Raw genomic sequence first — 27,989 nt, 5'->3', positions numbered from 1 at the left:
ATGCCTGGAGGCTTGGTAGACCAGCCATTGGCAAGGAAGGTGCGGGAGTCCAAGGTCTCCTCTGACGTGCTGAATAGCTGCGTCTCCGACACCCAGAAAATACGGAAGCAAGGATCAGAAATGAATGCTCCGAAGAGGAAGAGCCAGCAGCAGCATCAAAGCGCTTCAGAAGAAGCTCCTGGCAGCATCCCTCAGGGAGCAGCCACCTCCACGATCTATACCAGGGCAGCTAGCTGTGAGTATGAGGCCTAATTTTCCAAGCTAGTCAACCTGTGCCTGGACTGCACCACTTCAGACTGAGGCGGGCGGGTGGGGATCATTGACATGCCTGAATGTTAAAGTCTTTCCACATAAAAAGCTAGCATGTCAAGGAGAACGTTCCTGACCCTGTAGTTTCCTGAATGTGAGGAATTGTTTCCAAAGGTGGACCATTCAATGGTGTGAATTCTTCCCATCTGCAGTCTGAGGGAATAGTGGCTTGCCTAAAGCCACCTAGAGGCAAGAGCTGACCCGAGGACATTGCCGCCCGTACTTCACCCTCCAAGTCATTGTGTGATATCTGTAGCACAAGGGATTCTGGGCCTGACGTGGGCAGGCGGTTGCTTGTATTAAATTATTCCCCTTGGGATCGACATACTGGGGTGGGGAGGATCTTAAAGAATCATCGTAGTCAAGTGGTAACAGAGATCGATTAAACCAACACATTCCCTCACCCTCCCAAGGCCCTGCTTACATGACAATATCTCAGCCATTTATTGGCCCAAAGGACCTCTTTGGGAAGCCAGTGAAGGTGAAGCTGTCTGAGTCGTCCTTCTCTTTTTCCTCAGGTCCAATGCACAGACTTCCAGAGGCACGGGATCCTTGTGTTGGTCCCTTACCTCATGCTGCAGCCTCCTGCCTCCTGCCCCGATCTCCACCTTCAGTGAAAACCAGCCCAGCTAGTGCGAGAGCCAGGGTCCAGCTTCTGGAGGCCCTCTTGCAGGGAGACACCTGCCCAGGAGGCCGACCCAGCTTGCCTGAAGGTCCTACCCAGAGTGTTCAACAGCACCGCCATGGTGCATGTCCAGCAGTTGGGCCAGAGGCGGCACAGCCTGGTAAAGGTAACCCATTGCAAAGTCTTTTGGAGGAGCCGACACCCAAGACCCAGTTCCCTGCCAAACAGGCATCCCAGCCAAACACCCACCCAGACCAACCTCCAGAAAGTTACGTATGGCAGGAAGACCACCAAAGATGCGGCGAAGGAGAGAACAGAGGTCTCTGAGGCAATGAAGGCCCCCTCATGGCGATCTGTGTGCCGAGCCCTTGAAGAGGACCAGGAGGACCCTCATGAGTCTTCAAGCCAAATTAAGTATAAACCTCTGAGGAATACCACAAACCAGGCTAGCTGCCATCTTATGAGGTGGTTTAAAAAGAAAAGGGCAGCCCCAGAGAAGTGCCCCACCAGGCCCCACCAGGCCCCAGCAAGAAAGAAAGACCAGGACTTCCACCGCTCTGAAGAAGAAAGGCCTAGGACCAAAAAGCAAAATATCCTTGCTGCCTTCAAGCACGTCTGGGACGGGATCCGAGGGAGAAGAACAAAAACGGTCAAGCTCCCTGAGAAGCAGGCTTCAGCTCCTCTTCCTCCAAAATCAGGGGATGCAGCAAACATGCCTTCCTCCTCCCAAATATTTCCCTCTTCCAAAAATGGGAAGATGCCACCAAAACCATCAGGAAAGTGGGAGGCTCCATGACCAAGCAGCAGATGCCGCATATCCCAAGGAAAGTGAATAATCTTTCCAGCAAATAATTTATAAATCCTATCTATCCAATTTCTGGAAGAAAGCAAAAAATAAAAAATAAAAATAAAAAATAAAGTATCCAGAAGTTGTTGTTTTAGTGTTTATATTAGGAAAATGAATGGTTGGATTTGAGGTTCTGCAGCAGCTGTGAAAAGGGCCAGTTCCATGCTAGGGGTCATTAGGAAAGGGACTGAAAATAAAACTGCAAATATTATAATGCCCTTATATAAAACTAGGGTGCAGCCACACCTGGAGTCCTGCATACAATTCTGGTCACCACATCTTACAAAAGGACCAGCTCCTGAGTGACTCAGCTGTTCCTTGGGTCACCAGCTCAGTTTTGGGCTTTATAGGAAGGTTCCTTTTGGTGGCGGGCCCGCCACTGAAGGGGCGACACCAAAGGGGGTGGCCCTTTGGGGGAGCCACTTTGGGGGAGAAGAAGGGCGAGGGCTTGAGGGCTTCAGTTTAATTAGTTTTCAGCTGTTTTGGACTTGGGTTGAAGTTGTATCTATAAGTTGTTGTTGGAGTGTTTATATTAGGAAAATGAATGGTTGGATTTGAGGTTCTGCTATCCGTCTATGCCTTAGTCTTCTGAAAAGGCCTATGATGGAGGGACATCTGATCACGCAAGGAGAACCTGATCATCGGTCCCTCCCACAGCTACTCTTCCTTTCAGCTGGAAGTTGTCAGGCCCAGGAAGAGGGAATATGCGGCCTGGCTATGGGGAGGAAGCTGGGAGAAATACTTGCAGGTTGAGAAAAGAACGTGGTGAGCCAGTGTGAAAAGAGGAAGAGGGGGATGTCGAGAAGGAGGTGTTTTCTGCTAGAGGGTGCCACCATCACATCATGGCCATGACTTTAAAAAGGCCCAGAAAGCCTTAATGAGCAGCTGGCCCTCAAGCTGTGTGTGGTGTGAACTCAGAATACTGTCTGTGTGTGCCTCCCAGGGGCTATCTAGTCTCATGCAGAAGACCATCATGAAGAGGGTCTGCCCCTCTCCCTGGTGGTCCCGCGAGAGAGAGGGGGGAAGATGGGGGCTCCTATGGAGTTGGGGGCCCGGGTTCTGAGAACCTCTCCGCTCCATTACAGCTACACCCGTGGTCATCAAGCTCTCCTGTTTGTGACCGTTTCCCTGTATATCAGCTCCATGCTGCTTCGTCTCTACCTTTTATGTCTTCTTCAATCAGGCTTGTTTCGTTTAATTTATTTATTTACGATCATTAACCAGGAACAAAACCAAACATTACAAAGGTTGCCATAGCAAAAAAACAAGTGTCAGTCGAATAAACAATATCACAGCCGCAATTAGAGCGATAACAATCATCATCAGAGCCGTCTCGTGAACAGTCCGCGCTCCTCTTGGAATCCGCCAAGGAGCTACGCACGCACCCTAATGGCTGTTTAGCAGCATGTTACCATGGTGTAAGAAACAAGGGAATCATTATCCACAGGTAAAAATTTAACGAAAAAGCCATCAGGATGTCCAGAGGATGGCGACCCCCTCTAGACCCTGCCGGCCAAGGGACTCTCACCCCCCTTGCTGCCTTCTCCCCATGCCCCTGGTGCGCAGAGCCATGAGTTGGGACAGAAATGCATTTGTTTCACACACTGGTCATAGTGAGCTACTGTGGCTTCTACCAGCTTCCCTCGCAGACCTCTAAGAACCCCCCAAAACTCACCTGGCTGACACTGAACAGATGCAATTCGAGTGAAGGAAACGATCCCCTACCCCCACTGCCATTGCTTCACCCCCAGGGCCAATTCTGCTGGAAGTGGGGCATTTTTTAAGTCCCATGGTCAGAACATGAGTTGCAACATATGCTGCATGAGGACAGTAGCTGCTGATACTCTAGCATGAAACATGCCAAGCTGAATGAAGATGGAGGGAATGCAGACGGGGGAGGTTTCCCCTTCATACTCCGGAGCCAGCCCTGGATTGGAGGAGGGATTTGCTGTGGCAATCGAGTCGGGATCTCTGCTTGGGAAACCAAGTGGTCGTGACCAGTTCAAAAACAAGCATTCCCAGGGGGCTTGTATCGGAAGGCTGAACACGCTTGCTTTCCTCAGGACGGCTTAACTGTCTTTTGCAAACTTAGCACTCTCAGTGCAGTTATGGGCAGCTCTTCACAAGCCCATAGGCAGACAGGGAGACAGGGCCACTCATGAAGCTAGGCTGCCAAGATGTGACAAAAGCCGCCGCATGAGCTGAATTTCGGCCTGCCTAATGCTGTTGGAAAGGCAGGATCTTGGTTCCTTTTGTAATTTGGTCACACTGACCGCCCGGGACTTTGAGCCTGTTGCTGCCACCTTGGCTTCAATGACAGCAGCTTAAATAAAAAGGCTCCTTTCGGCTCCACAGGGTAGTGGATCAGGCTGCCTTTTAAAAAATGCTCTGATATTCTTCCAGTTTCTCAGCCGCGCTTTGAAATCTGTCTCTGACTCAGTCAACCTGCATTCGCTTTACTAATAATTTCTAGTGGAGCAAGACCAGCTCTTTACTCTTCCTTCCTTTCCCCCATTTAATACCAGCTACTGGATTAAGCGGCCATTTGATCATTCTCTCCAAGGCAGCTTTCGCGGGTCCTGCAATCATCTCATCACAGGGTGGTGCCCAACTGAATCCCCAAAGCAGGTGCTTAGGTTCAATACATTCTTCACAGGAATGATGGCATTTTTATCATCCTTAAAAAAAAAAATTGAAGGAGAGTTTTGGGATGAGAATAAAACAGCACTAAATCATGCTTTACAACCTAGGGAGCCCCCTCCCTCCCTCCCTCCCTCTCGCCTTCCCTACTAAGGGTGTTTCACACATCACAGTGGCAAGTAAGTAAAAGAGAACCACTGTTCTCGGCAAGCACATGCTCTCGGGGCGAGCTGGTGTTTCCACCCCTTTCCATGGATTGCTAACTGGTTGAAGGACAGGAAACAGAGGGCAGGGATACATTGAGAGATTTTTTCACAATGGAGGGAGGGAAGGAAGAAGTGGAGTCCCACAGGGCTGGGACCGGTGCTTTTTAATGTCTTCATAAATGACCGAGAAGTAGCAGTAAACAGCCAGGTGGCCAGATGTGGAGATGATACCAAACTCTTTTGGGTAGTGAAATCCAAAAAGGGATTGTGAAGAGCTCCCAAAGGATCTCTCCAAACTGGGCGAGCGGGCGACAAAATGGCAAATGCGCTTCACTGTTGGCAAGTGTAAGGTCATGTACATTGGGATGAAAACCCCCAACTTCAAGGATGCGCTGATGGGATCGGAGCTGTCAGTGACTGACCAGTAGAGGGATCTTGGGGTCCTGGTGGACAGTTCGTTGGAAGTGTTGACTCAATGTGCGGCAGCTGTGAAAAAGGCCAGTTCCATGCTAGGGGTCATTAGGAAAGGGACTGAAAAGAAAACTGCAAATATTATAATGCCCTTATATAAAACTAGGGTGCGGGCACACCGGGAGTCCTGCATACAATTCTGGTCACCACATCTAAAAAAAGGACCAGCTCCTGAGTGACTCAGCTGTTCCTTGGGTCACCTGCTCAGTTTGGGGCTTTATAGGAAGGTTCCTTTTGGTGGCGGGCCCGCCACTGAAGGGGCGACACCAAAGGGGGTGGCCCTTTGGGGGAGCCACTTTGGGGGAGAACAAGGGCGAAGGCTAGAGGGCTTCAGTTTAATTAGTTTTCAGCTGTTTTAGACTTGGGTTGAAGTTGTTGTAATGTGTTTGGGTCCATCTGGAGATTGGGGGACAGGGAAACGCCTTGGTTGACTATGGGGCAGCTATCCTGGTGGTGGTGGGGAATAGAAGAAGTAATGTTGGCAAGTCTCAGTGATACATACCAGGTCGGCCTCCTCATCCATGATCAAATCATGGATGAATTCAGATTGATTTTGGACCGACCTGGCATTACAGAGGAGCAGTGAAGCAGCCGTTCCAGGGAAGGGCTAGTCAGAAATTTAATAGCCGTCTCCCCTTCTGGCTGTCCTGCCAGCTCTTTGACCTTGGGGAGCACTGCCAACAACCCACAAAGCCTTTCACTGTAATGCCAGGTTGGTCCAAAATATACCTGAAGTCATCCATGATCTGATTATGGGTGAAGGGGCCGACCTGGTATGTATCACCCAGACTTGGTTGGGGGAGGCTAGTGGTCCAGTTTGGTCCCAGCTTCTCCTTCCAGGATATTCTGTAGAGGAGCAGGTGAGGGGGTGTGGGCGGGGACGTGGGGTGGCCGTGGTCTATAAGGATAATATCTCCCTTACCAGGGTCCCTGTTAGGGTATCGGACCATATTGAATGTGTGTACAGTCCTTATGTTTGGGGACCAGGGATAGATTGGGACTTCTGTTGGTATACCGATCGCCCCGTTGCCCAGAGCAATCCCTTACTGAGCTCACGGACTTGGTCACAGAGCTCGCGTTGGAGTCTTCCGGACTCTTGGTGCTGGGGGACTTCCATGTTCATTTCAGGACCAATCTGTCCAGGGTCGCTCAGGAGTTCATAGCAGCCATGACAACTTTGGGCCTATCCCAAGTGGTCTCTGGACTGATGCATATTGCAGGTCACATGCTTGATTTGGTCTTTCACTCTGATCAGGGTGGTGTTCCAGGGGTGGGGAACCCTGTGATTTCCCCATTGTCATGGATGGACCACCATCAGGTTAAGGTTGGTCTTACAACCAATTCTCACCTCCGCAGGGGCGAGGGGCCTATTAGAATGGTCCGCCCGAAAAGGTTTTTGGAACCAGTAAGATTCCAATAAGCCTTGGAGGGATTCAGTGTTGGCTTTGCTAGCGATCCTGTTCATGCCTTGGTTAAGAACTAGAACAACTTGCTCACCAGGGCAGTAGACACAATGGCTTCCAAGCGTCCCCTCCAACCCACTTGAAATTTGGCCCCTTGGTATACAGAATATCTACGGGGGCTGAAGCAGCAAGGTAGGCGACTGGAGCACAAGTGGATTATTATTATTATTATTATTATTATTATTATTATTATTATTATTATTATTATTATTTCTTGTTTACACAGTCAGACAGGCGTCATTGACTGGTTTGTTTTATCCAGACATCGAGTCCTTCCCAAGGACCTGAGATAGCTGAATTTTATTGTCAATGGTTATAGATATCATCGCAGAATACAGGCTGTTCCCAGTAAAGCTGCTTTTTGTAATTGGCTGGTGGTGATTTCTGTGACCCCGATGGTGTTGAGGTGCTCTTCAAGGGCTTTTGGAACTGCACCCAGGGTGCCAATGACCACTGGGATTATTTGGGTCTTTTTCTGCCACAGCCTTTCCATTTCAATTTGTAGATCTTTGTATTTGGTGATTTTTTCGATTTCTTTTTCTTCTATTCTGCCATCCCCTGGTATTGCTATGTCGATTATTTTGACTTGTTTTTCTTTCTTCTCGACTACAGTGATAGCTGGTGTATTGTGTGGTAGATGTTTGTCTGTTTGTAGTCGGAAGTCCCATAATATTTTTACATCTTCATTTTCTACCACTTTTTCAATTTTATGGTCCCACCAATTTTTGGCTACAGGTAGCTTGTCTTTTTTGCAGATGTTCCAGTGTATCATCCCTGCTACCTTGTCATGCCCTTGTTTGTAGTCAGTCTGTGCGATCTTTTTACAACAGCTGATTAGGTGGTCCGCTCTTTCATCTGCTTCTTTACAAAGGTGGCACTTGCTGTTTGTTGGGGATTTTTCGACTTTGGCTCTTATTGCATTTGTTCTTAGCGCCTGTTCTTGCTCAGCCAGTATTAAACCCTCTGTTTCTTTCTTCAAGTAACCATTCTTAAGCCATTGCCAGGTCTTGGTGATGCCTGATTTTCCACTTATATTGTGCAAATATTGACCATGCAGGGGCTTATTTCTCCAGTTTTCTGCTCGGTTCTTGACTTGTTCTTTCTTGTAGGCCTGCTTTCTTTCATTGGTGTTGAAGAGTTTTGAGTAATTGACCATTTGAAGTGCATCTTCTTCACTGTCCTTTTTATATTCTTCAAGGCCTCTTTTCTCCTCCTCTACTGTTTGATGGACTTGCAGCATTCCTCTTCCACCTGAGCTGCGAGGAAGGTATAGCCTATCGACATCACTGCGGGGGTGCAGAGCATGATTGATGGTCATGATTTTCCTGGTCTTATGATCCAGCATCTCTAGCTCTGCCTGGGTCCGGTCTATTATTCCTGCAGTGTATCTGATAACAGGTATAGCCCAGGTGTTTATGGCTTGTATGGTGTTCCCGCCATTGAGTTTGGACTTGAGGATTTTTCTAACTCTCCTGATGTATTCACTTCCAATTTTTCTTTTAACTTCAGTGTGTGCGATGTAATCAGCCTGGAGAATGCCCATGTATTTATAATGTTCTTTCTCTTCCAGGTTCTTGATGTTGCTTCCATTGGGCAGTTCTATTCCTTCTGTTTTTGTTACTTTCCCTCTGTTCATTATTAATGCAGCACACTTGTCTAGTCCAAACTCCATTGCTATATCGCTACTGAGTCATTGCTGCCAAAGGGGCCCCAACCAAGGACTGAATACATATGCAGGCTTCTACTTTTCAGAGGTCCGATGTTGTTCTATTCTACAAGCCTTGTCTTCTTGGTTCCATGTCATATTCTAATGTTCTGGGATGGTGGATTTGGGGTTTTCATGAGCTGTACGCCATGATCATCACAATGACAACAAATTAAGGCTTGACTTATCTTGCTTTGCATGTCATGCGTCTGTCTCATATATCAGTTTCACCTTTTCATTTGCATGACTGAAATTAATGGACTTTTGCACGATATTCTCATTTTCCGAGTTTCACCTGTATGTTGCTTTCATTGGTTTTCAGATGGCATTTGACTCTATTTCAAGAGGCTTTCTTTGGGCAAAACGGTTTCAAACATCAATTGATAGGAGGCTATTGTTATTAGTCCATAGACTTCATGAAAACTCAACTCTCTGTGTACGCCTTGATTACATGGGTCATCTCTCAAAGAAAACACCCACAAAAAAGGCAGTCAGACAGGGCTGCATATTAGCCCCTTTTTATTTAATTTCTATGTGAATGGCTTAATCCAGCGGCTACAAGGTACGGATACACATGCCCCCAAACTGGCTGATAAATATCTATCGATTCTTGTGTATGTAGACAGCATTTATTATCTGTCTTGAGTGTGCACACAGTTAACACCAGAACCGCCCTGCTGGAGCTGGCACAAGACCTCTCTCGCCCAGCCTCCTGCTTCACACCAGATGCTTCTGGGGAGCAGCCCCCAGGCAGGAGGGGAGGCCATGCCCTCTCTCTCCCTGCTGCTGCTGCTGCTCCCCTGCCACTGGGACTGAGAGGCATCTTGCCTCTGAGGCCGGAGGCGGCCTCGAGCCACCAGAACCAGACTAGTGGCCATGGATAGACCTGTCCTCCCTGAATCAGTCTACGCCCCTTTTAAAGCCATCCCAGCTGGTGGCCCTCACCACGCACGAAGTAAACACACATTGAGTGGATTGCCTTTCTTAAAAGCTCTTCCTTTCTCCTGTATTTTTGCAATATTGGCGTCTCACTTTTTCAGCCGGGTTAGAGGATGATCATAGTGCCTTTGCAGGGAGGATACTGGACAGGGGCGTCTCAAGGTTGGAGGGGGCCCAGAGACAAGATTTTAAAATGCTTCCCCCCCCCCACTGAAGCTCAGCTCCTGAAGTAAAGAAATCTTAAAGGAGGCTAAAAAGCATCAGGTTTTGTCAGTGGTGGACGATGCAAGTCATTGAATGGTCCTCGAGAAAGACCGGCTGTTCTGGTCGCTCCAGGTCTTCACACTCCCATCAGTTTCGGAGGATGAATACAACTGAAGGAAGCCCGGGCGGGTGCGTGGCTGGGGGAGTCAGTCAGGTGACTTGCCTCTGGGGGCCCCCCCAAGGCAGTGGGCCCCCAGACAACTGTCCCCCCTGGCCCTATGAGAGTGACGCCCCTGCTATTGGGGCCCCCCCGGGAGAAGTCTTGTCTTGCATTACCTGCTTCTCCTTGTCTCGTGTTGAGAAACGCAGGCGGAGTGGGCGGTGCCCTCCCTCCTCAAGCTCCGCCCCTTACTCGTGGGGTCTGGTTTCCAGGGAGCGGGGAATGGGGCCCCATATAACTTGGCTGCAGCCCATTTGAAGTCTAGAGCGGTATTCTGGTAGAGTTCTGGATTGTACCACTTAGACCAGAATTGTGTGTGTGTGTGTGTGATTCTGGAAGTTGCCACTTCAGTCTGGAATCGTGGGGGGGGGGTTTGCATTCTGGATGGTACCCCTGCAAAGGTTCGGTGGGGAGGTTTCCGAATGTAGAAAACGGAAAATCGGATTTTTAATCTAGAAGGTCCAGAAAATACGGCCTTTCTGCCCAGATCCTCAAGGCAATCAAACAAACAAAATAAAAAAAGTTTTATCCTCAAGGCACAAAACAAACAAAAGAGTTTGTTCTATGTATTTAACACGGCATAAGCTACAGACCAGAAAACAGGCAGAGGCAGAAGCGGATTTGGGGTGGGAGTGGGGGGACCCATACAGCTGACGATAATTGACATTCCATCCCTCGACAAGTATTACGGATGCACTCAATCCGTGGAACCCTAACCCTTTCCCAGGGAATCCAATTACAGGCAGGACTCTTGGACTGCTAATGGAGGGGGCCCTGGAGCTCCTGTATTTCTTGAGAATACTTCCCACCCGTCCAGCGCTGTCCTGCTCCGGGAGGCAGCTTTAAGTTTGCAAGCGAAGAGGCAGAATCCTGTCTCATCAATTCTATTACGGCCATTGGCCAGCAGAAAGAGGAGTAACAAATAGGAGGCATCATCATCCCAAAAGCATGGAAAGGGAAGCACTCAGTTCGCCAGGACTTCTCGAACCCGGGACCCCACCATCCCCAGGGAGTTATAGCCCAACATAGCCGGGGGGGGGGGGCTGGAGTTTGAGAACCCCAGAAATAAGCGGCTTTGTGTGCCAAAACGCACCGACAGTTAGCTCTTAGTCTGCCTTGTTGTGCTGCAGAGATTTTCCCGGCGTAGGGAGAGGCTTTGGCTCTGCAACCCAGATGCGGCTACTGCTTAGAGCTCCACAAACTGTCCATACCCAGTGGGTGCTCCTTCATGGCTAGTGCACCCAAGAACCCCCAATGAAAATCTTCATAGACAGATAAGGAGAGGAGAGCTGGTCTTTGCTTAGTTGCACTCTTCCTCAGCTAGGGATTTCTCAGCAAATCGAGGCGCCTCGGAAGCTGCTGCCCTATACGGAGTCCAACCATTGGTCCGTCCCGCTCAGCATTGTCTGCACTGACTGGCAGCAGCTCTCCAAGGTTTCAGGCTCAGGGGTCTCTCTCAGCCCTACCTGGAGATGCTGCCAGGGACTGAAGCCAGGGCTTGCCACTGAGGGGAGCTGGTCTGGGGGTCGCAAGCATGCCTTGTCTCCTTAGCTGAGCAGGGTCCGCCCTGGTTGCATCTGAATGGGAGACTTGATGTGTGAACAGCACTGTAAGTTTCCGTAGGGCAGGGATTCTCAACGTGTGGGTCCCCAGGTGTTATTGGACTTCAACTCCCATAATCCCCAGGCCCTGCAGGGGATGGAGCCGCTCTGGGAAGAGCATCTAGGTTCCCGATTCCTTCCCTGGCAGCAGCATCTCCAAGAGAGGGCGGAGAGAGACTCCTGCCTGCAACCTGGGAGAAGCCGCTGCCAGCCTGGGTAGACAATCCTGAGCTGGATGGACCAAGGGTCTGACTCAGTAGATGGCAGCTTCCTATGTTCCTATTACAGCCCCATCGTCCCCTTCATTTGCCCAGTCCTGGAACAAGCACATGATGGAGGGGGCAAGTCCTCATCCCTGGGGAGGGCTTCAGGACTCCCTGCCTGCATGCCCCCCCTGCTCTTAATAAACCCATCCACCCCTTGCTCTCCCTGCTTCACACAAGCTTGGGGCAGACCCACACTTAAAGAGCTGCGCTTGCTACCAGCACGACCCGCTCTGGGCCTGGGCCTTTTGATAAATTTTATTTTATTTTTATTTCATTTTTTACCTTTTCTATCCCGCTTTTCCTCCAAGGAGCCCAGAGCGGGGTACTACAGACTTCAGTTTCGCCTCACAACAACCCTGTGAAGTAGGTGAGGCTGAGACGGGCCCAGAGTCACCCAGGAAGTATCCTGGCTGAATGGGGATTTGAACTCGGGTCTCCCCGGTCCTAGTCCAGCACTCTTAACTACTACACCGCGAGATACGCTGAATCTGTTCAGGAGGCCTTTGGGTGGAAAGGAGCAGGAAGGAGATTTGATTGGCTTATTGAGCAAGCGTCGACACACTGCCAGAAAGGTGCATCTTGCGCAACTCCCCCCTTCTCCCCCCCCCCAAGAATGGGCAACTTTTTCTTTGGTGAACAGCTAGAAAGGGATGGGGGCCTTGAAGAGGATGGTGGGAGAGGCGTGGGAGGGGTTTAGCCTTGCTGGCATTTTGCTTGCCCTCTGAGCTTACAGATCGGTGGCCCGTGTTGTTTGCTTTTGATGCTGCCAGTCGTTTTGTGGCGGTTTGGAATTGGGCTCCCCGTTCGGGTATTTGAAAGCCAGGAGCTTAGCTAGACGGCTCCCAGTAGCCAAGCGGTCCAAATGCAGGACTCTTGAGTCGCGCGGGAAGTGGCAGCCACTCTGCGCCGAGTAGGATTCTAGTCTCAGAGTCTATAATTTGGGGAGGAATGCTGGTCTTGTGATAGCAAGCATGACTGGTTCCCTTTGCTAAGCAGAGTCTGCCCAGGTTTGCATTTAAATGGGGGACCACAGGTGTGAGCAGCGTAAGATATTCCCCTGAAGGGTTGGGTCCAGAGCACCTGTACGCAGAAGGCTCCAAGTTCCCTCCCGGGCATTTCCAGGTAGGGCTGAGAGAGACTCCTCCTGCCTGCAACCTGGGAGAAGCTGCTGCCAGTCTGGGCAGAGAATCCTGAGCAAGACACACCAAGGGTCTGACTCAGTAGAAGGCAGCTTCCTCTGTTCCTAGCCTGTTAGTCTGAGTAAATGAGGGTGGCAGTCCTAAGCACTGCCGAGGGACTAAATCCCATTGGATAGGATTGATTACTATAACTTACTCGTGAGTAAACACGCTTAGGGTTGTGCCACAAATACCTGGTGAGACGTCTCCCTTTAGCTACCTCTTATACACCTGAACTGTACGTATTTGTTTATTAATCTCTTGCTGCTGCTGTCTCCTAAAGTGGCATTCTGTGTGGCTTGAAAGCTTGCTACTTTATTGCTGGGTGAGGGGGTTGTACCTGGAGCTTATTACCCTGCTCTTCCAAATTGTCTCTGAAAGCAGAAGTGGTGTGTTAATTAAAAATCAATGTTTGATTGAACGTTTAATTCCGTTTGAGCCCAGAGTGATGTCCATGGTTATGTAGATCCTCACAACAGCCCTGTGAGGTAGGTTAGGCGGAGATAGAAGTGGCTGGCCCAGAGTCACCCAGCGAGCTTCATGGCTGAACGGGGATTTGAACTCGGGTCTTCCTGGCCCTAGTCCAGCACTCGAACCACTACCTGCACTGTCCACTCCTCATTCAACAGCCTTTCTGGGTTCTCTCTCTCTCTCTCTTCTAGGAAGCCGCAGCTCCTGCAGGGCGTCTACATGATGGGCTTCAATAGAGGCCTTCCAAGATCCAGGAGAAGGCCTTGCCGATGATGCTGGCAGAGCCGTAAGTAGGCTGTTTGAGGGGGCTCTCAAACTTCCCATAGCCTGGGAAACATTCTAGCGGGGATTCAAACCGGCAACCTCTGGCTTGCTAAAAAAGAAACAACCTCACAATTGACGTATGCGTATCGGGTGATATGAACGGTCAAGGGATAAGGGGTCTAGCCAACCAATATCCCTATAAACAAGTAAAGATAATATGTTCTAAGGGTTTCTTTGTGGGGCAGTGAGTCTAGGCAGGGGTGAAGAAATGTTTAGCTCAGTTTATCAGCCAGACAAAATGTTTTCCTTGTCCAGCTATGTTGGCAGGACTTTTTTTGCTCGTCGGGCATCATGTTTCGCTCGTCACAGACTAGTAGACTAGTGGATTTCTGCGGCCCTGGGTATGAGAGTGGTGGAGAGAGGATGGGAAGGGGTTGCCAGTCATGCAGATAAAGCTCCACACTAACTCGCCCAGGCCTGGTCACCCAGCTTGCTGAAGTGATTGTATTCCTCTTTACCGGTGGTAAGTATGATAAAGTACTTTGATATCATTAACTGCATAATTGTGTCCGGACATTTTTCTGTGAGTCAATGAATTGTTCTGGAGGGCCTAGTTCCCTGCTCTTCTGCCGAAGGTAATGGCCCTGTAGAGGAGAGTGAATGTTTCAGGAAGGTAATCATGCATTCTTACGCTTGCCAGTGGCTTTAGCTCAGTCCTCACCTGGTGGCTGCCTACCCCGAAGGAGCGGCGTGCTCCTGAATTGGGGTCAGCGCAGTCTCTCTACCGAGGTTAGATCCCAGGAGAGCAGAGAGTAACCACCATCCATAGCACAATTTCCTACAGAAACGGGCTTCATTCATACATACATAGACATAAGCCTTTATTACGGTCAGAGACCAGCATAAAATGACACATTAAATGAAAGTAATATTAGAGCAAGGTTACATGTTGAGAGAGGTGATTGCAAATATGATGGTAGCTATGATGACAGCTCTTGTGAAAAGGCAAGAATTTTAAAATAATTATAACTTAAAAGAAACAAGCCACACTGCTAAGAAACTAAAACCGCTTCACATCATAAAATGCACAGAAAGGATAAAAGGGGCATTTAAAAAGCTAAAGTTAAGATTGGTTACCATACATTAGACTATGACGAAAAACGATAGAGTTACGCTCAATACTAAAATACGCGGCATGGTGAAATCGCACCGCGTTCATCTAACGGTGCTTCGTTCTTCTCCTTCCTCTTGGCGTCGCCCTGCAGCCCGCAGAACCTCGTTGCCCAGACTCAGTCTGGTCCCAGGAAGACGGCGGCGGTGTTTGCGTCGGCCATGTCGAGCCGCGTGGAACCCGAGAACAAATACCCACAGGCAGCTTGGCCCTTGGAGTGGCGCCGGGGAGGGAAGCCCCGTCTCCCCCGGCGAAGGGCATGCTCTCGCTGGCCATATTCGTCAGCTGGTCCAGGATGCCGGCGCAAGGATGCTCGGGGGTGCCAGTCGCTTCCTGAGCATCACACCCACCCTGCCTCAGCCCCATTGGCTACTGGCCGGCTTCCGGGCGAGATCCAAGGTGCTGGTCTGGACCTTTGCAGCCCTCCACGGCTTGGGGCCGGGGTGCCGGTCGGACCGCATGCGCCCCTATGAATCTGCCAGTCTCCTTCAGGAAGCTTCCCCAGACAAGCCAGGCCTCCTTGCTCTTGCAGTGCCCGTGCCTCTCCCCGGCTTCCGACGGGCACGGTGACTGAGCAGATGGGCAGGTTCTACCCAGAGCCGAAGCTGGGTCCGCGGCCACCAACGTGAGCGTGGCCTCTCCCGTGGGGGTCCTCCGGGCGTGGGGAGGGGGTTGGAAGCCAGCCGGGGCCCAGGGAAGCCCCTCGAGAGCTGGTTTCCGTGGGGAGAGTTGGAAGGGGCGGAGTGATCCAGGGTTGCAGGCTGGCGGCTGCAGGAGCCGGCGGATCGCGTCGTGTCCCGCCGCGAGGAGCCCCGCAAAGGTGCCGATGTCTTGCGTCTGGACCTCCCTGCGACACTGAATAAATGATCATGATGACGATAACAACATTGACAACGTTGATGATAAAATTCAGCCATCCCGGGTCCTTGGGAAGGACTCGCTGTCTGGATAAAACAAACCAGTCCGTAACACCTGTCGAACAAGAACTAGTCATTTAAAACTCCATCTCTGGCTCCTGCTTTGTGTTCCCCACCGACTGAGAGGCAGCCGGTGGCTACGAAGAAGAGACTTCATTAGTGCTAACTCAGCAAAGAGGCTCCTTGTGAAAGCGGCGATGCTCTTTATTTGGACAGGGGGAGAGCGACTGGCCTTCTCCGCCCCCAGCACAGCATCCCTCCAGTGGCTGTGGCTGGGGTCTATTTCATGATCCTTCTAAAGATTGTGAGCCCTTTGGGGACAGGGAGCCACCGACTTCTTCTTATTTCCTATGTAAACTGGCTGGCAAGCGGAATATAAATGTTTGTCGTAGTAATGGCCCCAGGGTGGTGGAATCCCCCTACTAGGGAGGCTTGCTGTGCCGTGTCTCTCTTGGCTTCTGAAGGCTAAGCCAGATGGTGCTTTTTCAGAGGTTTCCGGGGGTTGGCGAATCTTAGGATATTGTGCAGAGTGCTACTGAGACGTCCTGCTTCTACCTTATTCTGGAGCTGTTTTGTGTGTGGCCTTTTTATTTTGTCGGTGGATAGAGCCAGCGTGGTGTAGTGGTAAGAGTGGTGGACTTGGGGCCGGGGAGACCTGCGTTCGAATCCCTGTTCATCCACAAAATTCTCTGGGTGACTCCCTTCTCTCCCAGCCTGACGTCCCTCACAGGGCAGTTGTGGGGAGAGACGTGACCAAGTACACCACTTTGGATTCCTTGGAGGAAGAGTGGGATGTAAACGTAAAAAAAATAGATTGCTGGATCTGGATCAAAGAGCAGGAAATAAATCTCTTCGATGAATAAATTAACCTGCATAGATCACGTTGGCTTTCGATCAAGCCGCAACTGGCTGGTTCTTCTGTGGGACACATCCAGAGGATCCTGAGTGTGATAATTTGTAGGCTGAGCCAGCCGGGGAGGAGAGTTGGTCTTGTGGTAGCAAGAAATTGGTCCCCTTTGCTCAGCAGGGTCCACCCTGGTTTGCATTTGGATGGGAGGCTTGATGTGTGAGAGATTCCCCTTAGGGGATGGGAGCGCTCTGGGGAGAGCACCTAGGTCCCAAGTTCCCTCCCTGACAGCTTCTCCAAGGTAGGGCTGAGAGAGATTCCTGCCTGAAAGCTGGGAGAGGCCGCTGCCAGTCTGAGTAGACAATCCTGAGCTAGGTGGACTAAGGGTCTGACTCAGTATATGGCAGCTTCCTGGCTCCTCCCAAATTAGAGTTTCTACGGGCAACCTGACGGCGTCGCTGTAGAGCTTGAGTCTTCTGGTTGCAGGACTGAGAAATCCTTTAAATGCAGAATATTAGACCCGGAGAGAGAAACCCGTCGTGTGTGTGGAGGGCAGGGAGAGAAAGAAATCAGTGGCCACTGGTGGGAGACCAGCAGAAGCACTGCTTGACCAAGACGGGCATGATCCCTTAGGAAGACTTGCGCAGGAGGAGGTTCCCAAGTGGACTGTGGTCTCCTGAGCCCCAACCCACGTCTTGCCTCATCTCTCAACAGTGGAGCGTGGTCAGAAGACCGCCGAGCAGATCGTCATCGCCACCCCAGGCACCGTCCTGGACTGGAGCTCCAAGCTGGAGTTCCTCGATCCCCAGAAGATCAAAGTCTTTGTCTTGGATGAGGCCGATGTCATGCTTGGCACCCAAGGCCACCAGGACCAGAGCATCCTCATCCAGAGGTGAGGGCGGCCACACGGTTACCTGGCTTGTGGTGTGGAGGCTTCTCTCTTTCTGATTTGATATGGATGATATTATTATTAATTACATGAACATAATTAATATATCCAGATCTGGCAGGTCTGGACATGGTTCCACCAAGTTGCGGATACGGTCCGCACATCGGGACCAGGCCTTCTCTGTGGCTGCCCCAGGGCTTTGGGACTCGCTCCCTGCTGAAATTAGAGCATCTCCTTCTCGGTGTTTTTTTTAGGACCTTGAAGATGTGCCTGTTGTCCCAGGCCTTCAACTGAGATCAAATTTTTAAATTTCAATGTGTTTTTATTGATTAGGATTGTTATACTTTATGAATTTTAAATCTTTTATATTTTTATACTATGTTTTAATTTGTACACCGCCTAGAGATTTCAATATTAGGCGGGATATAAATCCAATCAATAAATATATCCTGCTTTCCAGAGCAACAGAGTCCAACTCTGATCCTCTTTCTACATGATAGCCCTTCAGATATTTGAAGACAGCGATCCTATCTTCCCTCTTATCTTCCCTAGACCAAGCCTGCTCAACTTAGCCCCCCCCCAGCTGTTTTTTTTTACTACAACTCCCATAATCCCCAGTCACAGTGGCCAATAGCCAGGGATTATGGGAGTTGTCATATCCGCAGGAGGGCCAAAGTTGAGCAGGCCTGGTGTAAACTGCCATGGTCATCAGAGAATGCCTGACTTCATGTCCCTCCATCATTTGCAGATGGGATGGGAGAGGGGTTACCTGGGGCACCACCTTCTCCTTGGCAAGGCCCAGACTGCGGATTTCCTTACCCGACAAGATCTCGCTGGCCCCTTCTCTGGGAACGTGGCCAATACAAGGATTCTGTTCAAATGAGCATCTTGTGAGAATCCTCCTCAGGATGCTTCGATCTGGGCTTTGGCAGCTGCTTTTATCTATTTATCTATTTCTTTATTTGATTTCTATACCGCTCTTCCAGAAATGGCACAGAGAAATACTCAATAAATAAGATGGCTCCCTGTCCCCAAAGGCGGACGCCAGCCACAGTCACTGGAGGGATGCTGTGCTGGGGGTGGATCGGGCCAGTGACTCTCCCCCTGCTAAGTAAAGAGAATCAGCACGTTAAAAAGGTGCCTCTTTGCCTTGTGCTAGCTGTTTTAATTATTTGGGGTTGATCGTTTTTTAGCATTATTCTTTTGATATTTGTTAGCTACCTCGAATGCCCCATTTGGAAGGGAAATGTGAGATTTTTCCCCCTAAAGAAAAAATAAAGCAGGCATTCACCACTTGGTCCTTCTGCTCTGCTCCCTGTTTTGCATTTTGAGGAGGAAGGAATATTTTCCAAGAAACACCTGCATCTTTTGCTATAAAGACAGTTCCTCTACGTAGACAATACTGAGCTAGATGGACCAGTGGTCTGTGTTGGTATATGGCCGCTGACTATGTTCTTGTGTTCGTGTGTTACAAAGTGTTCTTACAGTTAAAAAAAAAATCCCACCCCCGGTGTTTCCCAACCAGGGTTCCTCCAGATCAGTTCAGTTCAAAGTTTATTACAGTCTATGACCAGCACAACAAGGAAATAAAATAGAACATATAACACAGTTTAGGATAAAAACATAATACCAGATATTTACTTCTAGATATTCTATGAGATTCTAATAATGCAAACATCTGATCCATTAATTGGCCTTAAGTTGGCCTGGGAAAATGACCTTCAACAAACTATTAGGGACTCACGATGGAATGGAATACTGAAATGGAAGCCGGTGGTTTCTACCTCTTCCCGAATTAGAGAGAATTTTGTTAAGCTCTTTCATAGGTGGTATTAGATTATCCCACATGAATAAGAGTTTGTCCCCGCTATGCTGGAACAGCTGTGCAAACAGGGGGACATACTTCCATCTATGGTGGTCTTGTCCCACTATTTTCTGCTTTGGGACCGAGGTATTTTTAGAAATGGGTAAAATTACACAACAGAGGTTAGCTGTGAGACCAGAGTTGGCTCTGTTAAATGTATTCTCGGGAGCTAATTTGGCATTGTTGTCAAAGGATCTTATGGTTTTTTATGTCAACTGCGGCTAGATTATCCATTGCACAATACTGGAAGCACAAAACTATGTCTTTGGCATCTTGGTATCAGTCCATGTGGCATATTGATATTGCCATATCTGAAAAATTGACCCATATAATTTGTCTTCGAGCGGGTCAAGCTAATTCTAACGATTTTTCCATGATATGGTCAGATTTTATTCTGTTCACAAATCAAGATAATTTTGGTCATTCTCCTCCATCTGATTGTTTACATCTCTAAGGATGGTTAATGGATGTCATGATGTATCAGTTTTACTATTCATGTTTATGTATTGTCTTATTACATTTAAAACAAAAACATAAGACCAGATGTTGGCAGCATAAACCACGGCTGGGGAGGCTTGGAGTTCTAGTTGGGCAACATCTGCTTCCTTGTGTCATGCCCTCGATCTCCGACAGCGAGGAGGAAGGGGGAGCTGTCCACTTTCCACTGAGGCGTGTCTGAGGGGCAGAGCTTGGCTGTCAGTAGTCATGAAACGGCAGTGGGAGATCCAGCTGGTGATTGAGAGCAGGCACAACAACCGGAGACAGCTGAAATCGCGCAGGACCAATCCACCGAAGAGCTAGGCAATGGAACACCACTGACACCACAACCATGCAGGCGCACGAAACGCAGAACGCAATCAGAGTCTATTAGAAGGAGCAAACGCCTCTTACTGAAGGCTGATAAGCCGTCAATTCTTGCCAGCTGGGAGCTCTCAGCTTCCGCTATAAATCATGGCACCAGCCGTCTACTACTTGCTGAAAAACAACGGACGTCAACCAGTCGGCAGCGTCCAGCCAAGCCGAGAACTTCCCTGGCAGTTGGCCAGACCGTGACACCTTGTCGTTTCGACCCTTTGGTTCGAGTCCGCTCTCCGGAGCGGAAGAGAACCGGTTGACTTCCTTCTCCAATATCGGGAGACGGCGGTGCATGGAGGAGGCCCGTCGCCCTCTTCTCTGTGGGCTTCCCAGAGGTATCCGGCTGGAAGCAGGCGGCTGGCTCTGATGGGCCTCTCGGCTCTTGCGGCCACCCTGACTCTTTGCCCTCATCTTCTAGGATGCTCCCCAAGGCCTGCCAGATGCTGCTCTTCTCGGCCACCGTTGAGGACTCGGTGTGGAACTTCGCCAAGAAAGTCGTCCCCGACCCCAAGATGGTCAAGCTGAAGCGCGAGGAGGAGACGCTGGACACCATCAAGCAGTCCTACGTCTTGTGCAACAGCCGGGAGGAGAAGTTCCAGGCCCTCTGCAACATCTATGGCACCATCACCATTGCCCAGTCCATGACCTTCTGCCACCTGAGTGTCTGGAGGGGCATATGATGGCTCTCGGGCCTCTGTGGCCAGCGGCGACATTTCACAGGAGTCCAGAAAAACGACAGGCCGGGGCGTTTTTCACACAGCAGGTTTTACTGCGGATTTACTGTGAGTTAGTTGCCCCCCAAACCGACACCAAAAGTAGCTTTTTAAAGCCCTGGGTATAAATTGGGCTACGCTCTTGGTTGAATCCCTGCTGGTATGTCCCCCAGACTATGGGAAATGTCTGTATCAGCAATATAGGAAGATGCCGAAAGGCGTCATCTCATACTGTGCGGGAGGAGGCAGTGGGAAACCCCTCCTGTATTCTGCCAAAGACCACCACAGGGCTCTGTGGGCGCCACGAGTCGACACCTACTTGACAGCACACTTTATCTTTTTACCTAAGGCACAGCGGAAAATCCAAATCGTGTGTGACTCACAGGGACTTTGGGGAGCATCTGGCCAATATGGGAACACCCCCCCTCCATTCCAGAGGTGATGGGAGCAAAAAGCCCTGTGTGAAAAACGCCCAGGGGATGATGGGGATAAATTGTAGCTGGGAAATCGTAGTTCAGCAACAGCGATTGTACCCGAGGTTGGGCATCCCTGCCACAGGATGTGATATTGGACTCAGCTTCCTGGAAGGTCTTCCCTTCCCTTTTTGAAAAGTAAGGTTCTTGCCATTAACGCTGCAAACGTTGCCTGGATGAGTGCCGCCAGCACTTCCCATAACTGGCAGAGCCGGAGCTAATTATGCAAATGAGCAAAAATGTGCCTAATTAGACAAGGATTGTGATGCAGCTTTTTCTTGAAACAAAATTCCTTGACTTGGTATGACATGATGGATCCGTGGGCAGCTAGTGCAAATAGCTCCTGGAGAACCTCTGGCCCCCAAATGTGAAATTGGGCTATGAACCTCATGGGCCTAGCGAAGAGCCTTGTGAGACCCAAAAGCCTGGAGCGTTTAGCCCGCTAACGAGATCATTGTGGCCTCTTCGTGGGGAAATGGGATCACCCCCTTTGGGAGTCCTTAAAAAGAAGTCAAGCTTTCCCCTGGTCTGTTGCACTTCATACTCCCAGATTCTCTCCCTTATGTGGTGTGTTGGTTCTCCCTTCCATTTTGCACAGGCATTGGAGGGTTGCACTCCTTGGAGTCAGACTCCCATAGAAATGAAGTCAGTGAAATGGCGGCGGGCGGCGTGGAAGGAAGCATCGTGTGTGAGGATGTGTGCTCTCTGTAGCCGGAGTTCGCTCTTCCTCCCAGTGAGGTCTTACCAGCCCCGCTTTCTTGGTTCCACTCCGCAGTCTCGCAAAATGGCGGGCTGGCTGGCAGGAGAGCTCTCGAAAGAAGGCCATCAGGTGGCACTCTTGAGCGGCGAGATGATGGTGGAGCATCGGGCCACTGTGATCGAGCGTTTCTGAGGGGGCGAGGAGAAGGTCTTGGTGACCACCAACGTCTGCGCCCGAGGTAACTGCAGCGCTCCGCTGGGGACACGAGTTGCACGGGGGAGCAGGAGCGGCCACTGAGAAGGCCTCGCTGCCGAATCCTAGAATGTCCGGGTTGCCAGGGATCTTGGAGGCCTTCCCGCCCGGCCCCCAGCTTTGTGATTCCAGGTGGCCACTTGCTTGCCCTCTCCTGGTGGTCTCGGAAGACAGTCGAGGCTCACATGGGGAGCAAGTAGGTTTTGAGAGGTTTCCCCATCGGGCGGACACACCAGTAGGTCTACAGGAAATCTTCACCGTCGGCCTGGAATCAGTGTTCAGTCCTCAGCTGCCATAGAGCAGTGGTTCCCAACCAGGGATCCTCCAGATGTGGCTGAACGGCGACTCCTCTTGCAGCTAGGAATGATGGGAGTTGGTGTTCGGCCACATCTGGAGAAACCCCGGTTGGGAACCACTGCCATAGATGAAAGGGCAGCTTTAAGCCACGCTAGTCATCAAATTAGTTGGGAGGGACCTTTGGAGGCCATCTAGTCCAACCTCCTCCTCCATGCAGGGATCTGCTACAGCCTCCCTGACAGACGGCAGCCCAGCCTCTGTTTGGAAACTTCCAGCAAAGGAGAGCCCACCAGGCAGGCTGTTCCACTGCCGGGCAGCTCCTACAGTACCTCCTAATGTCAAGCCTAAATCGGCTCCCTTGTCGTTTCAACCGGTTGTTCTAGTCCTGCCCTCGGGAGCAACAGAGAGCAAGTCTCTTTCTTCTTTGCCTTCAGATAGTTGAGGACAGGAATCATCTCTTGCTCTTGCTCCCTGGGGCAAAGAGGCACGTTCCAAAGTGGGGTCTCTCTCATACTCAGGGCTGCAGAAATCCACTAGTCTACTAGTCTGTGACGAGTGAGAAATGATGCCCAATGAGTGAAAACAGTCCTGATGAGTAATGTACCAACACAGCTGGACAAGTAAAATATTTTTGTCTGGCTGATCAACTGAGCCAACATTTCTTCACCCCTGCTTATGGGCGGAAGAGTTACTCTCCCCACCCAGCCCAGCCCAGCATCTTTTCCGTGGCGATTGCCGGTGTCTCCTTTGCATCGTCCGGTTAGACTGCGAGCCCTTTGGAGATGGGGAACGAGTCTCTCATTCTTTTCGCCACCTAAACTGCTTGGAGAACTTCCTGAAAAGCAGCATATCAATAAGTCTCCATCAACCATTCCTCCTACGAGAGGGTCAGCAACCCGATGAGATGCATGCCAAAAGTGGCCCCTGGGATGATTTCTGAGTGGCATTCCTCCTGCTAGGAATAGGGGCCGCAGTGAAGCCCGTTGCCTTCCTCTGGCTGGCGTGTCACTGTCTGCCGTAGCCTGCAGCAGAAACCTAGGACTAGTTGTGGCTGTGTCGGTTGGCTGGCTCTCTCTTGAACATGCATGCTCTGAAAAAAATGGATGCTGGATGTGAGAGCCAGTCGGTACAGCCAGAGAGGCCACCCCCGTCAGTCCTGGATGTCAAAACAGTGACCCACCAGCTGGGGGCAGGCAGCAGGCATCCGATGTGTCAGAGGGAAGGGAAGGAAGATGGTGTTGGACAGGGGGAAAGTGCGTATTTATTTTACTAATCTGTGTTTTCAGTGCGGTGCTGGTGTTAGAGGTTGTTGATGTTTACCCACAATAGGTAAAACAGCAGAGCACGAAGGAATGAACACACACTCCAGTGACCGAGTAGGGAGCAGAGGGTGGTTTGGATATTGCAGCTGTTTAGAGAAAAGACATGGAGATCCTTGTGTGACTAAACACTAAACATGTATTGGTTAAATACACTTGGATAGGAAAGACCTATCTCTAATCTAAAGGACTACATAGTGGATAGGTAAGGAGAGAGAGAGAGAGATGTTTCCATCTGCTCTCTAGGAGGAAAGGAAGGATTGTGACTCAGCCCAGGAAGTGCTGCAGAGTCAGTGACTCTACCCTGACTCACTGTCTCTACTCCCGATGCCCCTCGTGGTCATTAGGACAGTGGGTGCAAAAGGTCGAGGCACTGGAAGTTCCTCTCCAACAGCTGGCATATGTGTTTCCCAGCTGGTGGACACAAACATTTAGATATCGCTTTTCAACCCCAGAACCAGCCCCTTCACCCGCAATGCTTTCCTCCCCTAGGGATCGATGTGGAGCAGGTCTCTGTCGTCTTCAACTTTGACCTCCCGGTGGATAAAGACGGCAACCCGGATAACGAGACGCACGGGGCGCTTTGGCAAGCGGGGCCTGGCCATCAACATGGTGGACAGCAAGCACAACATGAACATCCTCAACAGGATCCAGCAGCATTTCAGTAGGTCCTTTCCAGCTTCTTTCTGCCTCGAAGCACATTCTCAAATTTATTGCCGAACTCTCTGGTTCCGGAGGGTGACTTGGGACATTGTATGATCCTGTAGGATAGTGGGGTTCTCTAACCTGGGTTCCCAGATGTTGGACTACAATTCCCATCATCCTCAGTGGCCATTGTGGTCAGGGATGATGGGAGTTGTTGTGCATTGGCATCGGGGGACCCACGTTTGAGAAGCCGGTGCTGTCGTGCCTTCATGTGTAAGGAAAACACGACGTGCAATTCTGGTCGCTCCCTGTCTCACAAAAGAGAGATCAGTGTTGGGGAATGACCCTGTTGTGCCATCCATGTGAGTGGTGCTGTGCAGAGGACAGGCCCTTGCCCCAAGGAGCCTACAGTTTGGGATGCAACACTGGAGACAATAGAGGGAAGGGGAGGAAGAGTGTGCATTTATTTTATTACTGTATTTACCTGAATCCAAGACTAGGCTTTTTGATACCAGAAACCAGGAGTCCTGTTCCTTTGGAGTAAATTCAGGTGTAACCTGCATCTAACCTCTGCTTTTTCAGGGGGTCATCTTACATTCGGAGATGTCTTCGATTCCGGTAAATATGATTAATACGTGCTTTCCATGAGGCGCTGGCACAGGAGTTTCACCGTAGGTGGCAGAGACAGTTACACACATCTATATCCCGCTTTTCAGCAAAAGTGTTCTTCACGCAGCTGCCCTGGGCGTCCTGCTTTCCAGCTGGGAGCACGCTCAGGCCGGCAGCGTGCGCAGAAACCCTGGACTGGCTCCCGTGCAGCTCGATGGCAATACCCACGCTTGCACACTTGCCTCCCCAAAGGTTACTTTTTGTCAATGAAGTATGCCTTGCCTGGTGGAAATATAAGAGCCGTGAGGACCAGAGTACAGGAGACCCTCAGATACCAGGGAGGTACCATTTGAGCAAAGTTCCGCAAACATTGGAGTCACGGGATTTGAATACTAGACCTAACTGCGGGAAACGGAGTTCGGTTCTGCACGGGCTGCTCCTGGGGACTTCAGATTTAAAAATCTTGTCAGCTGGTGCAAAGGAAGGAATGTTTGAACTTTAGACCGCCCTGAGCCACTTTAGGAAGGGCGTTAGGGATATATCAGTCAATCAGACCCCAAGAGCAGCCTCCACACTTCCCCGCTGGTTTGTAGGGGGCTCTGGGAAGTTCAAATTTAAATTCTAAATTTGAACCTTTAAACGGGCCTTCTCCGTGACTGCCCTTGGGCTTGGGGATGCGTTCCCTGTTGAAATTGGGGCCTCCCCATCTCTGGCAACTTTTAAAAAGGCACTGAAGAGACCCATTTATTCACCCAGGGCTTTCCCTTAGATGGATAGTTTTGAAACATTTTCAAGACTGGGTTTTAAAGGTTTTATGTGATTTCCATTGTTAATTGATGGGATGTTTTCAACCATTTTAATTGTAAGCCGCCCTGAGACGCAAGATTTGGGCGGTACAGAGATATTTTAAATAAAATAAACTCGGGGGCCCGGGCACAGAGCATGTGTGCCTTGAGCTGGGCCCAACCGGCAGTGTGCCCCACCACCGGCGTGCCGGGCTTTCTGGCTGGCCGGCCAGCTAACTGGCCGTTCCCCTCCAGCGGGAAGAGAGCTGGTCTGGTGGTAGCAAGCACGGCTTGTCTCCTTACGCTAAGCAGGGTCCGCCCTGGCTGCATACGAAAGGGAGACTAGAAGTGTGAGCACTGGAAGAGATTCCCCCTCAGGGGAGGATGGAGCTGCTCTGGGGAGAGCATCTCGGTTCCAGGTTCCCTCCCTGGCAGCATCTCCAAGATCAGGCTGAGAGGAGAGACTCCTGCCTGCAACCTTGGAGATGCCGCTGCCAGCCTGGGTCGACAATCCTGAGTGAGATGGACCGAGGGTCTGACTCCATATATGGCAGCTCCCTAGGTCCCCCCCACCACACACACAGCGCCTCCTCCTGGCGGCCAGGCCAACCGACAGCCGCCCGCAGCCCCCAGAGTCAACTGTCCAACTCCTTTTGGCTTTCTAGCCGTCCGCAGCCACCAAACTCCCTGCCGCTCCGGGACTCTCGCGTGCTCTTGCGAGAGGTTGCCACGCCTGGACCGTCTTGGAGAAAGAACTATAGAGAAGCTAATTCGATAGATACCCCTCCCCGTGCACCAGCTGAGAATTGGCGAGTGGCGGGGTGTTTAAACTTTCAGCCTCAAGGTGCTGCCTGAGGACTGCATCTCAGCTGACTCCTTCAGGCAGACCAGTTTAATTAGGGGGTTATGGAAAGGAAGAGGGAAACCCTGCAAATGACTGAAACGACCCCCATAACGGCAGAATTGGTGTGCATGGTTGCCTGAGAATGGGCAAAACTCTGGGAGATGAACCCCTAATAGCCAAAGGTCTCCCGGATTGGGTGGAAGACCCACTTCTCTGTCTGTCTGTCGTCTGCTGTCACGTTCTTTCTGAGGAGCAGATTCGTGGGAAACTATTTGCATCAACCCTGTCACCTGCTTCCTGGTGGCAGATTTCTTGAGGGTTATTTCCGTTGGCCCTGCCAAAGCCTGAAGATCCCCCAGCAGTAGCAGCCACCAATCTGATCATTTTGTTTTGAACTGTCATAGGGACATAGGAAGCTGCTGTCTACCGAGTCAGACCCTTGCTCCATCTAGCTCAGTATTGTCTGCACAGACTGGCAGCAGCTTCTCCAAGGTCACAGGCAGGAGTCTCTCTCAGCCCTATGCTGCCAGGGAGGGAACTTGGGAACTTCTGCATGCAAGCAGAAGCAGGCAGATGCTCTTCCCAGAGCGGCCCCATTCCCTAAGGGGAATATCTTGTAGTGCTCACATGTGCTCTCCCATTCAAATGCAAACCAGAGTGGACCCTGCTTAGCAAAGGGGCAATTCATGCTTGGTACCACAAGTCCAACTCTCCTCCCTACAGTGCCAAGAAAAGCATTCAGATCTACAACAGGCAGCCTCCTAGGGACATCGGAAGCTGCCTTTTACTGAGACAGGCCCTTGGTCCATCTAGCTCAGTACTGCCTACACAGACTGGCAGCGGCTTCTCCAAAGTAGCAGGCAGGAGTCTCTCTCAGCCCTCTCTGGAGATGCTGCCAGGGAGAGAACTTGGAACCTTCTGCTCTTCCCAGAGCAGCTCCATCCCCTGAGGGGAAGATCTTGCAGTGCTCACACAGGTAGTCTCCCATTCAAATGCAAACCAGGGTGGACCCTGCTTAGCAAAGGGCCATTCAGGCTTGCGGTCTGGAAGGTGGTATACCCATAATTCAAATACCTGGAGACTGTGCCCCTAAGTCGTTGGGCTGGACTTTTCTGCGCTTTGGGGGCAGCTCTGATCCTCTGATTGTGTTTCTTTTTGTAGACAAGAAAATCCACAAACTGGATACAGACGATTTGGACGAAATAGAGAAAATAGCTAACTGAAGTGCAGCGGCTGGAACAGATGCGTGCCGCCTCCCGTGGTCGCCCTCCCACTCCAATTGGATCGCCATCTTGATTGGCACACTTCCCAGCCAGTCGCACGCAACGGGACGTTTTTAGAGATAACCAATACACAGAAATTAGTACCTCATGGGGGAGGGGCGGGGCATGTGGCTGGAC

At 50.5% G+C, this 27,989-nt stretch overlaps 1 pseudogene; it reads left to right on the top strand.

The window, feature by feature from the left end:
• On the top strand, positions 1 to 27,941 carry LOC128336140 (ATP-dependent RNA helicase DDX19A-like; annotated as a pseudogene).
• The last annotated feature ends 48 nt before the right edge of the window (positions 27,942 to 27,989 follow it).

Source organism: Hemicordylus capensis, chromosome 12 (genome assembly GCF_027244095.1).
Source record: "Hemicordylus capensis ecotype Gifberg chromosome 12, rHemCap1.1.pri, whole genome shotgun sequence".
In the NCBI taxonomy this organism is placed as follows: domain Eukaryota; kingdom Metazoa; phylum Chordata; class Lepidosauria; order Squamata; family Cordylidae; genus Hemicordylus; species Hemicordylus capensis.
The sequence above is the reverse complement of the archived record's forward strand: the minus strand, read 5'-3'. Positions and strand labels throughout refer to the sequence as shown.